This window comes from Aedes albopictus, chromosome 3, assembly GCF_035046485.1.
Source record: "Aedes albopictus strain Foshan chromosome 3, AalbF5, whole genome shotgun sequence".
In the NCBI taxonomy this organism is placed as follows: domain Eukaryota; kingdom Metazoa; phylum Arthropoda; class Insecta; order Diptera; family Culicidae; genus Aedes; species Aedes albopictus.
The window spans coordinates 29,296,198-29,308,509 of NC_085138.1; the positions used below are offsets into that span (position 1 = coordinate 29,296,198).

Sequence of the window (12,312 nt, forward strand, 5' to 3'; positions counted from 1 at the left end):
TGCCGTGAATCGCAAGTCAGTCCCATCTGCATTTTGGGCAAAAATGAGTTAATGGCCGTTTTCGAGCTTTCTTAGGATGTTCTTTCAGCAACGTGCAAAAAAATATATAGTTTGTTCAGTAAAATTGAAATACCCTACCTTTTGAACAGAATGACGTAGCAACATTCTCCGCGCACAAAAACGTGCATTTTTGAAAGCTATAAAAGTGGGTCTTCGATGATTTTGATGAGAAATTTTAAACAAAAAAAAATAGAGCGATCAAACCATTTGTTCTAGCGCAACCCTATGAAAACTATGAGAAAATGCTCCCAATTTGGTCAAAACAGTTTTTTCGCTTTATTTTTTTTATTTCAAATTTCTCATCAAAGCCATTGCCGTCAAAAAGCCACTTTCAAAGCTTTCAAAGATGTACATTTTCGTGCACGGAAAATGTTGCTACGTCACTCCATTCAAAAGATATTGACGATTTTCGCCCATAACTCTCCGTTATTAACAATGTACAGTACCGGAGGCCGCCCCGGTACGACCTAGAGCGACTGAAGCAACCGGATGTCACCACCGGTCACTCGGATACGCGCAGAATCTCAAGGTAACGTTGCCGGACGAGGGCATGCTCGATGTGGCCCCTCTAGAGGACAGTCAAAGCAGCCATCAACAACGCAACCGAGAGCACTATCGGGTACGTAGAACGGAGTCGACGAAACGATTGGTTCGACGAGAAGTGCAGAGTGGTTGTGGAGGAGAAGGACGCAGCGCGGGCGGTAATGCTGCAGCATGGAACCCGACAGAATGTGGAGCGATACAGACAGAAGCGGAAGCAGCAGACCCGTCTCTTCCGGGAGAAAAAGCGCCGCCTGAAGTGGAGAAGTGGAGTGCAAAGAAATGGAACCGCTGTGCCGTTCCCAAGAAACACGGAAGTTCTATCAGAAGCTCAACGCATCCCGCAACGGCTTCGTGCCGTGAGCCGAAATATGCAGGGATAAGAACGGGGCCTCTTGACGGACAAACGTGAGGTGATCGGAAGGTGGAAGCAACACTTCGATCAGCACCTGAGTGGCGTGGCGTGGCACGGGAGACCACGGCAACAGAGGAACGACGACACCAATGCAGCGGAGGACGGAAATGAACCAACTTCTACGCTGAGGGAAGTTAAGGATGCCATTCACCAACTCAAAACCAACAAAGCTGCTGGTAAGGATGGTATCGCAGCTAAACTCATCAAGATGGGTCCAGAAAAGTTGACCACTTGTCTGCATCGGCTGATAGTCAGGATCTGAGAAGCCGAACAGCTACCGGAGGAGTGGAAGGAAGGGGTAATCTGCCCTATTCACAAGAAAGGCGACCATTTGGAATTTGAGAACTTAAGGGCGATCACTATTTTGAATGCTGCCTGCAAAGTGCTATCTCAGATCATCTTCCGTCGCCTGTCACCTACAACAAATGAGTTCGTGGGAAGTTATCAAGCCGGCTTCATCGACGGCCGGTCGACAACGGACCAGATTTTCACCCTACGTCAAATCCTCCAGAAATGCCGTAAATACCAGGTCCCAACGCATCACCTGTTCATCGACTTCAAGGCGGCATACGACAGTACCGACCGCACAGAGTTATGGAAAATCATGGACGAGAACAGCTTTCCCGAGTAGCTTACCAGACTGATAAGAGCAACGAAGGGCGGTGTGCAGAACAGCGTAAAGGATTTCGGGTGAACTATCCAGTTCATTCGAATCTCGACGGGGACTACGACAGGGTGATGGATTTTCCTGCCTACTATTCAACATCACTCACATGATCACATCACATGATGATTAACCTGGGCTTGTTAGGGGAATATCTGTAAATAAAAGTAAATCGGGTTAAGTACGGTTCCTTTGAATTCCACTAAGAATTTGCATCCTTTGACAGATACGTATTTCAACCTCAACTTTAAGGTAGTCTTCAGTGTCTTGTACTTGACTCGACTGAAGAGATCCATCGCATTCTACACGTCTCATACATCATAAGTAAAAATAATAGGTAGCTTAATCTAGGTAGTTTTTTTTTTTCGAGCATGCAAAAACTTATATCTATATTAACCTCCACCCTAGAATAGGTAAAATTTCCCTCCACCACCGAATAGGTACATTTCCCTCCAGCACAGGATAGGTAAACAAAGTTCATGTATCACAGGTACATTATGAGACGCACGCCATACGAGAGTGCTTAGGGGGTAATAATTTGAAAAGCCACGAACTTCCATTGCCTTGATCCTTATTCAACAGCGTGTTAGGTACCTGTTTGTATATCTCTAGACTCTCAGCAACGTCCAATTTCCAAGGTGAAGTTACATTTCGCAAAATTTGAATATCCTCTGTAGTTACAGGGTGGCCCTCCTCAAAGGCATGTTCAGCAACTTTCGACCTGAAATCGTATTCCAAACCTCTATTCACTGTCCTCTGCGCCTTTCCCACCTCCGCCATATGTTCCCTGAATCTAACCTCCAAAGACCGTTTTGTTTGACCAACGTAGACCTTATCACAATGGGAGCAACTGATTTTGTAAACGCCATCCTTGTTTAGGGTGTTGACCGGATCCTTTGTAGAGCCTAATGAAGTCTTCAACTGATTGCTTCTGCTAGAAAATACTAAATCGATCCCGAAATTTCTGAACCTAGAACGTAGACTGATACTCGCGTCAAAGATTCTGAAATAGGGGTAAGCGTTGTTAGGGATCCTCGTTATCGCAACCTCTCCTTTTTTTCAATGATGGCCTGAATTGTCCTCTCCTTATATCCGTTGATTTTCGCTGTTTCGAATATGTGAGTGAGTTCCTTATTCTTCCCGTCATCGCTTAGAGGTAGAGTCTGCATTCGGTGAACCATGTGGTGAAAAGCTGCCATCTTATGTTGGAAGGAGTGATTCGACGAATAGGGGATGACACGCATGGTATTGGTAGGTTTCCTGTAAATCTCGAATTCGAACGACGAACTGTCTTCCCTCTTAACTAATAGATCCAAAAATGGAAGTTTCCCCTCCTTTTCTTCCTCGTGAGTGAACCTGATATCCTTATCCTTTATCACTCTGGAAGGTGTTATGCGATAAGCCGGGCTCAACAGCCGGGGTAAGGTCTTCACGAAATTCGGCCAATTTGTCTGTTTTGCGGATGATATGGATATTATTGCTAGAACATTTGGAACGGCGGCAGAACTGTACACCCACCTGAAACGTGAAGCAGCAGAGTTCGGACTGGTGGTGAATGCGGCTAAGACAAAGTACATGCTGGTAGGTGGGACTGAGCGAGACAGGGCAAGCCTTGGCAGCAATGTTACGATAGACGGGGATACTTTCGAGGTGGTAGAAGAATTCGTCTACTTCGGTTCCTTGCTAATGGCGGACAATAACGTGAACCGTGAAATACGAAGGTTCATCATCAATGGAAGTCGTGCCTACTACGGGCTCCAGATGAAACTGCGGTTGTGTGGGGCTGAGTCGACATGCTGTTCGCAAGTCTATGTTTCATAACTCTCTATGTCGACTCTGCACCAACGAGCACAGTCCAAGCGAGCGAGCGCGGCATTACGTGAGCAGAAGTCTATCAGGTAAGATGCAATTGGGCTCGTTCTCCCGGCCAACCAAAATGGGTGATTTCCTGAGCGGAGGTCGGGCCTACTACGGGCTCCAGAAGAAACTGCGGTCGAAAAAGATTCACCCCCGCACCAAATGTACCATGTACACGACGCTAATAAGATCGGTGGTTGTTTACGTATACGAGACATGGACGATGATCGAGGAGGATCTACAAGCGCTCGGAGTTGTCGTGCGACGCGTGCTAAGAACGATCTTCGGCGGCGTGCAGGAGGACGGTGTGTGGCGGCGAAGGATGAACCACGAGCTCGCTTCACTCTACGATGAACCTAACATCCTGAAAGTGGCTAGCTAAAGCTGGACGGATACGGTGGGCAGGGCATTTTGCATGAATGCCGGACAATAAGCTTGCAAAGTTGGTGTTTACTAACCATCCGGTTGGTACAAGAAGGCATGGAGCGCAGAGAGCACGATGGGCGGACCAGGTTGAGCGTGATCTGGCGAGCGTTGGGCGTGACCGACGTTTGAGAGCTGCAGCTGCAAATCGAGTACAGTAGACGATCGATAACTGCAACATGTTTACGTTTCTCTTACCGAACGAAATTCGATAACTGCAACAACTACCAGACATCAATGAACTGTCGGTTGCTGCAGAATGCAGCCAATGTGCATTCGGAAAACATCGCACTGCAATAAAACTGCATGCGAAAACATCGCATCGCTGTTGACATTTCATTTTGACGGATAGCGGCGGGATAACTGCAAAATTGTTGCAGTTAGTGAACTCGGTGCGTTTGCACCGAGCGAACGTCTACTGTATTATGGCGGCAAATTGTTGATTCATGAATTTGATGTTGAACTAAATAAATGAAATGAATGAATGAATGAACACTGAAAATGGATAATATTTTTTGCGCTTCGTAAGCTGTAGCCCCATATAGCCGAGGCGGTAAACGCACGGGTATTCAGCATGACCATGCTGAGGGTGACGGGTTCGATTCCCGGTCGGTCCAGGATCTTTTCGTAAAAGAAATTTCCTTGACTTCCTTGGGCATAGAGTATCTTCGTGCCTGCCACACGATATACACATGCAAAATGGTCATTGGCAGAGGAAGCTCTCAGTTAAAAACTGTGGAAGTGCTCATTGAACACTAAGCTGAGAAGCAGGCTTTGTCCCAGTGAGGACGTTACGCCAAGAAGAGGAGAGGAAGCTGTAGCTTATGGTCTACGGTAGTCTAGTTACCATTTGCGCGACAATCACAGCCAGCCATGAGCATGTGCATCGACGCGTAACACGCTAAACAGCAGCGCAGTACAGTAGGTAGGCGATAATTCGCATCCAGTCCTCCCATAAATGCATCCATTGCTGCATATGCATTCACTAGACGTGTGGTGATCGTTTCTCTTTTCGTTTTCGCTTCGTTCGGAGTGCTGTGCACTCTGTGATCGCGCGAGAACGCTCGTCGACGGTTTTAAATATTGATGGCCGCAAGCCGTCGCCTCGCTCGAGATTCGAAAGTGTATTTTTAATGGAAATAAATGTGTGGAAACATCAAGGGACTGTTATTTAGAGGGTAATGTTTATCCATCCACACTACTAGGGCGACTAGGGCATTGATTTTTGTCCAACCAAATACAAATGTGCCGCGTACACGTGAGAGCCGCTCTCTTGCGGGAGAGGCCGCGTCGCGTCGCGATCGAAAACGCGAAAGGGAAAAGTCCCTCCGAAATCTGGAGAGCGCCAACCTATTCGGAATCACAGGACTGGAGTTTTGGTTCGGGTTCCAATCGATTTTAGTTCTCTCGCTGCTCAGCGTGACATCGGGCGCGATTTTGTATTTGTCGTAGCAAGCCGTAACTCTAAAAGTGCGCGGGAAGTGCAGATCACTTCAGACCTCTCGTTTGTCGACGAGTGTCGTGGTAAGCGGGGGTGTTGGCGGATCTGGTTTTATTGTTATTGTTGAAGCTGCTTACTGCTGGATGTGTGCGCGCCTACTACATATCTGCTGGCGTGGGGGTTGTTGTTGAGATCGTCGTCGTCATCTTCGGTGATCGTTGATCGCGGATCGCGCGCAGGAAACATCAAATTCCATAGTGCGGCTGTTGGAGTGCGGGGACAGGCAGGGGACCAGAATCTGCGCAAGTGCTTTTAAATACGTCCCATACCTTCAAAAGTTGCACTCCCAATCCCAAAGAGCGTCGTTCGTCGGTCCTCGGTTCCTCGGTGGTACTCCAGTCGGTGCTCGGTAAAATTAGAAACTGCTCGTTGCGTGTGCGAGTTGCACAAGTGAGTGTTGTAAAAGTTTTCGCAGATGTGCTGCCAGCCAGGAGAAGAAGTGAGAAAGAGTGTGGTGGCGAACGACAACGGCGGGAAGAAAGTGTAAATCGTGAATATTGTCGCGTTTCGAATGGTTGCTGCGCTTTTTGAATAATAAATGAGACCCGTGCGCGAGTCGCGTCGCTCTGTGGTAACTTCGCGCGTCTCGTCGCAGCACAGCCTACTACTGCCAGAGCCCTGTGTCTGCTGCGCCTGCTGAGGTTCGTTGATGCTGACTAGCGCAATTTCCTGTTTTTACGGACCCTGACGGCGCGCAGCGCAACTTTCTATTGGACTCTTGTCGTCCAGGGCGAAAGATAGGTAACTACTATTTTTTTATATGGTAGGCATGAACACTTCGGCACCAACATTTCAAAAGGGCGTAACTGCATTTGGAAGTAATACCTTCTTTCAAAGCTGTAGGTCGTACTGCCTCCCTTATACTCAAACCACCGTGGTTGTCGGAAAGAGGAGAGTTTTTCCCATCTGGTACTTGTTGTGAAAAACATGGAAATCATAACACATGATCCACAGCTTTAAAAGAAGGTGATGATTCCAAAAGCAGTTACGCCCTTTTGAAATGTTGGTGTCGACTTTCTTACGACATGTGCCGCGCGCACCACACACAGTAAAAATGTAGTAATTGCACTAGGCGGTGGCATCTATACTGTCGAAAATTGCCTATAAACGCTGCTGGGCCAGACCTGTGTGTTGTTGCAAAATCTATTAAAAAGAAACAAAACTGCAGCAAATTTCGTTTCCAGACCGGATCGAATACAAAATGAAGTTTCGAATGCGAAAACAATGTACTTACACAGTGCAGATTATAGATAGTAGTTTACTCTACTATCTATAGTGCAGATCCCTGAAAGGCAGTCAGGTCATACGAATTTGCAATTAGATGGCAGTTTTTACGACTGTTTATCGCAATAGGACCGATAGGTAGGTAGGTGGTTGCACGGGATGACGGAGCAAATCAGCTGCTACAGTAGAATGCAAAAGTGGGCGGTCAGCGAAACAAACAAAAAAGTCAATGTTCTGTTGATTTGATCGGCACATCGGCGTAGCCGGTCGGTTTGTTTATTTAACTATCACGATCACAGTGGAGAATAGTGGGAAATGAAAACACAGGATAAAAAAAAAGTATTGACTGTACAGTGAGATTTCGGGTCAAAGCAGCATTTTTAGGAAATTAAGCAGTGTTTTGATATTTATCACTGTTGCTCGTGCTTCTTAAGGTATTACCGAAATATACTGTAAGGGTCCTGTGAGAATCTTTCTCTGTAATGATTATTCAACAACTGTATTCATTATTTGTATACACTTTATTACCGATACTTTAATATAACATACAATGATTCACACTCTAGACAACAATAACAACATCTCCACATATGACAGATACTCAATGTAAACATACACGCTAAACGTAATAGAGTAATACAATAATTTATTATGTGCATACCACAAGGTACCACATCTCGTTTTTTCTCCAGATCCGCAGCAAGGTCACTCCACGTTGTTTCGCTTATAGTCTCCTCAGTTTATAAACGTCTCGCTTCAGTCTCACATCAAAATTAGAAGTACAGTCATCCATTTGGTCATCCATCTCTGCTCGGCATTTTGGTAAATTACTTGGCCGTTACTTGTGGTTGTACCTAAAAAGAAATATTATTTTGACCCAAATATTTTCCCAAATCCCAAAATATTTTTAATACTGAGTGTCAAGCTAAATATTAACTTTGCTGATGAATTATTTAAATTGCTTTCCTCTTCTCAAATGTTTTCAATGACAGCTAGCATGCAAACATTGTATACTGCCCACTGATTTTTTTTTGACATGTCCTTTCATAGAAGAATCTCATACAAAAGGTATGTATATTCAGATTATGATTCAGACATTTTTTTTAACTAATATGTCGGAACACTGCACGAATGTTACAGTGGAAAAATTATCAATATCCATTAACTCGTTTTCGATCCAAAGTGTCCAAGTGTCATACAAACACTATTTTATTTTATGTTTTTTTTTTTGGCGAACTTTGCTGGAACTCGTTTCTTGTTCAGAATATATTCAGAAGTTTGGCTTAACAGATTTTGTTTTCTAAATATCGAAGGGATTGATACTTTTTTTAAATCAAATCACGATTTTGAAAAACGTCACTTGTCCAAAGCAATATTTGTAATACTAGTTTTAGCTAAATAGTAATTTGAAAACTTGAAAACATCCATTTTTTAATTAAATTTTATATATATTGTTCACAAAACTCGCACCCGCACTAGCTGTTTGAAAGTAAAGTAGAATATTAATATTCATTCTTTTTTTTCATGTTGTAATCCTATAATTATCTCAAATTCTTAATACATACATCATTGTCGCAGTACCAAATCGAAGTCACGCATTTAAGCACATGCAAAGTTGCAGTTGTGACGTAAATTTGAACCGGTTGCTGGTATTGCGCATCATTAAGCTACTTAAGAGCTGAAATTAGCACTAATCTAAATCGAGTTGCTATGTTTATAAGTAGGTTAAACATCAATTTTCACCCCGCCAGTCACTTCGGCTTCCAACCGTAAACGTAATGATAGTAGCCAATTATTATATACAAAGCAATTTTCTCCAGATAACAAAATAAATCGATCATCTTATTGAAGCACTTTTCGACGGTTCACCTATATAGGTGTCCACGGGTTTAGGAACCATGTTTCCGATAATTTCGGAATTCTTATGATTTACCATTTACCTTTCAAACTGAATGAGTTTATTTTTACGGTTTGGTCGTTCAATAGGTTTACATTCTACGATGCATATTTTCCCTCATTAACTGGTGATTCGTGCTGAATCAAACCTATTTTAACATTACAAAACCAAAAATTTGTTCCTTTGATGTCGCTCTTTTGGGTTCTGAACTGTAGGACTTATTTTAATGGTGTACCTCCAAAATATTGCAAAAGCACCTCAACATGTTATGTTCTCACTCTAGATACCTAATGAAGCTATTTCAACAAGCCTTTTCCAAATTATTCGCATTCAATGTACCGTCAAAATTTAGAACTTTTTATCTTTAAGTAACTTTGATTTTCTACATATGCCTATCATACTGATAATATTCTCAGTTCGTTGGATCGGACTAGAATATTCTGCATTATTGCAAAGCTCAATCATCTGTCTATCATATCACTTATTTCACATTTTTTCGATGAAATACATCCTCATATTTTTTTTTGTTAACGACTACAAGACTGACGTAGTGCACACTGACCATGATTGTCTGTGTCATGATGGCCCTTACGCTTGCCTCTACGATTCATTTCTTTGTACTGAAACAATTTAAAGCACGTTTTTATTCAAATTTTCAATGAACTCATAACACAAATATCACTTATACATGTACACGCATTTTTATTGGTAAAAATCCATGAATTTGATATATAAATTTTATTTATACACACATATTCGTTTTCCACGCTGGATCACACATAAAATCGATGGACCTTATATAAACTATGTGTATCTACACATGAATAGGGTTATCTATGACAAATTGCAAAAATCTATGTGAGCGACACATGCATACAATATTTGCAGTTTTTTCAGTGTATGAAATCTAAAAATTCAAACAAGGTAACATGTTAGTAATGGTACCTGTTTGCATTAATAAGCTCGACTGAAAAACAAACCTCATAATCCAGCTTTCATTAGATATATCTATTCCTGTAGTTACAGAAATGATTATCTTTTTTTATTCCAATATCTTGTGCTTTTGATATACTGTACGTTATTCTCCTCAATAATAGTTTCAATACTTCTTTAACTGATCAAAATTTGTCTCTTCCTATAAGGAAATTATTGCGCAGAATTTGTTGTTGAGCGTAATGCTGTACCTTGTTCTCTAACTTGTGCCACAGTTCTTGGCAAGATGGCCACTCATTAGCAAAAATGGCACTATATCCAGTGTTAGGCAATCATAAGTCAAAATGCCCCTCCTGACAACACATTCAATAGGTTATAAAGCGCTTTTTACTCGAATTCCTGAGACTTCTAGTTAAGCCGAAAAGTTTCATTTTTTTTATTGTTCGATTTTTTTAAATATCCAATTCAACTAGCCATTTGACTAGCATGATACTTAACAGGTTAGTGGTTAGCAACTGCTCTGAATATGTCGTCTAGCTTCAACGAATGCTTTAACTGTCAGTCAAAAATTCATATCTTGCAAACTACCAAGACAGTTTAATTATTCTCACACATTGATGTTAATTTTCTTGAAGCTACATTTTTAGTCTTGTAACAGGACAAAGCATTAGTTAAATCATGTCTTCATATTAATTTGGTTTCAAGAGCCAACCCTTTTTATGTCTCGTAGACTTATTATACTTTGCTGAGCAATGATAACTTCAATATATATCACCTGAGGTGGGTCCACAACAATCTCAGTATCAGCTCAGTTATAATCGCATTTGGAACATATTCAAATACTATTCGTTCCTGTTTTTCTAGTCACGCTCAGCCTAAAGTTTAGTTTTGTCTTTCGCCTTCTCAGCTGCCACTTAATTGGTGTGAAATTTCATTTTGAATGGTTCAATTTAACTAAAAAGCCCAGATTGGAGTTCAAGAGAAATCGCTCAAGAAACTTCTAGAACGATTCCTGGCAGAAACTTTCTACGGTGACTGCCATTTGAACTGTCATTTTTTCGCAACTGCGTACTGCGATCGAAGAAAAAACGGTTTCTTGAATGATTCAGCCAAGCAATTTCCCATGCCTCAAGATAGGCCGAGAAATTCCTTCTGATCTGCAACAGCCCTTAAATCTGCGTTGGCTGGTAATCTGTTTCTTACGAAATTTACGACACTGTTGCGTTTTTAGTACTATAATTTTTAATAACACAATTCGCCTTAAACGGCTCTACAAAGAATCGACTATATCTGCCTTGCAGGTCTTACCGCCTTCAACGGCATTTCCACCTTCAACGGCTTTTTCCGCCTTCAACAGCTTTTCACTCTCCGACGGATCTTTCCGTTATCGACAGTTTTTCGCCTTAGTCGGCTCTTCTGCCTATAACATTTTTCCTGCTTTCCGCCTTCAACGGCTTTTCTATCTGTAATCATTTCCGCCTTTTACGGCTATTTCAAGAATGTCGCCTTCATTAGCTTGTATCGCCTTCACTGGCTTTTAACAGCAACGGCAAAATTTGATTTCAAAATATTGTTTCACCTCTACGCCTTCCTCGGCCATCCGGTTAACAAATCAATACTTCATTCATCATTCAGCATTTAAGTCTAGATTTAGGACAACAACCCTATTCAACGAGTACCAATATCACAATCAACAAAACTTAGGTTTTCTTCACAGTTCTTTATTTCTTTATCTGACAATAGTGATTGTCATCGATTTGAACTAAACAATACCGATCACCATCAAAATCTCTCACAGGTTTATCATTGTCATTAGTCGAACACAATATTTACCTTTTTGATTCCAATGTTGAAATTCAATCACAAGTCATCACCTGGAGGTCATCACCACTCTGCATGCACCACACACACACACCACTCATCTCTTTCTTTTTCCAGACAACACTTCCCGAACCGAAATTAAACTAATTTCACATGCACTGTTCACCGTTCTCGTCGCCAATGTGAGAATCTTTCTCTGTAATGATTATTCAACAACTGTATTCATTATTTGTATACACTTTATTACCGATACTTTAATATAACATACAATGATTCACACTCTAGACAACAATAACAACATCTCCACATATGACAGATACTCAATGTAAACATACACGCTAAACGTAATAGAGTAATACAATAATTTATTATGTGCATACCACAAGGTACCACAGGTCCCATTACACATGACAAATATTTAGCCAAACAAGCCTAACAAATGACTAGGGACAATGGAAATTCGCGGCAAAATTTCTCAAATTTTGCGGGCTACGATTGTGAATTTCGCGGCAATTTCGCGGACTCATGCTTTTGACCATTTTGTGAAGAAAAACTTGAATTTTGAACACCAAATGAAGAATTCATTTGAATCTTGTGAAGGGTATTCATAAAGAGCATAGATTTATAATGCATTATATTTTTATTATGCAAATAAGGAATCGTAAATTACTATACACTGTCCAAAGTTAACAACCATTTTTTGCTTAAAACTTTGAAATAAATGGAAATTTGTAGGGTGTTTTCTCAAATTTGCCAGAATTCGTGGCATTTCGCGGAATATTTCAAATTTCGCGGCCAAGACCCAATTTCGCGGATTTCGCGGCTTCCGCGAAATCGCGAATTTCCATTGTCCCTACAAATGACCAACACAACGTGAATCATGGCAACTTTGGATAAATGTCGGACTACAACGACAATTGGGTTTTTAAACGTTGCGCTTGCGAATTCCGGGCCAGATGGTTTTCTTTGATATCGGT

The 12,312-nt window shown here is 41.8% G+C and overlaps 2 protein-coding genes and 1 long non-coding RNA gene across 6 annotated transcripts in view; 2 read left to right on the plus strand and 1 right to left on the minus strand.

The window, feature by feature from the left end:
- The window catches only part of LOC109419125 (uncharacterized), a 319,242-nt gene that overhangs the window by 73,448 nt on the left and 233,482 nt on the right, over positions 1-12,312 (plus strand). The window lies entirely within an intron of this gene.
- The window catches only part of LOC109426187 (uncharacterized), a 252,441-nt gene that overhangs the window by 31,691 nt on the left and 208,438 nt on the right, over positions 1-12,312 (plus strand). For 2 of the 4 annotated variants that reach the window (XM_062842936.1, XM_062842942.1), the window contains exon 1: positions 5,490-6,201. The exons of 1 other annotated variant lie outside the window; for it this stretch is intronic. The gene's annotated coding sequence lies outside the window, so the exon portion shown is untranslated. One more of the 4 variants, XM_062842939.1, reaches the window with a different exon arrangement.
- On the minus strand, positions 7,187-11,732 carry LOC134290656 (uncharacterized). Its single transcript, XR_009998891.1, has 2 exons — positions 11,348-11,732; positions 7,187-7,538 (listed from the first exon to the last, which is right to left on the minus strand). It is a non-coding gene; the product is annotated as an uncharacterized LOC134290656 (long non-coding RNA).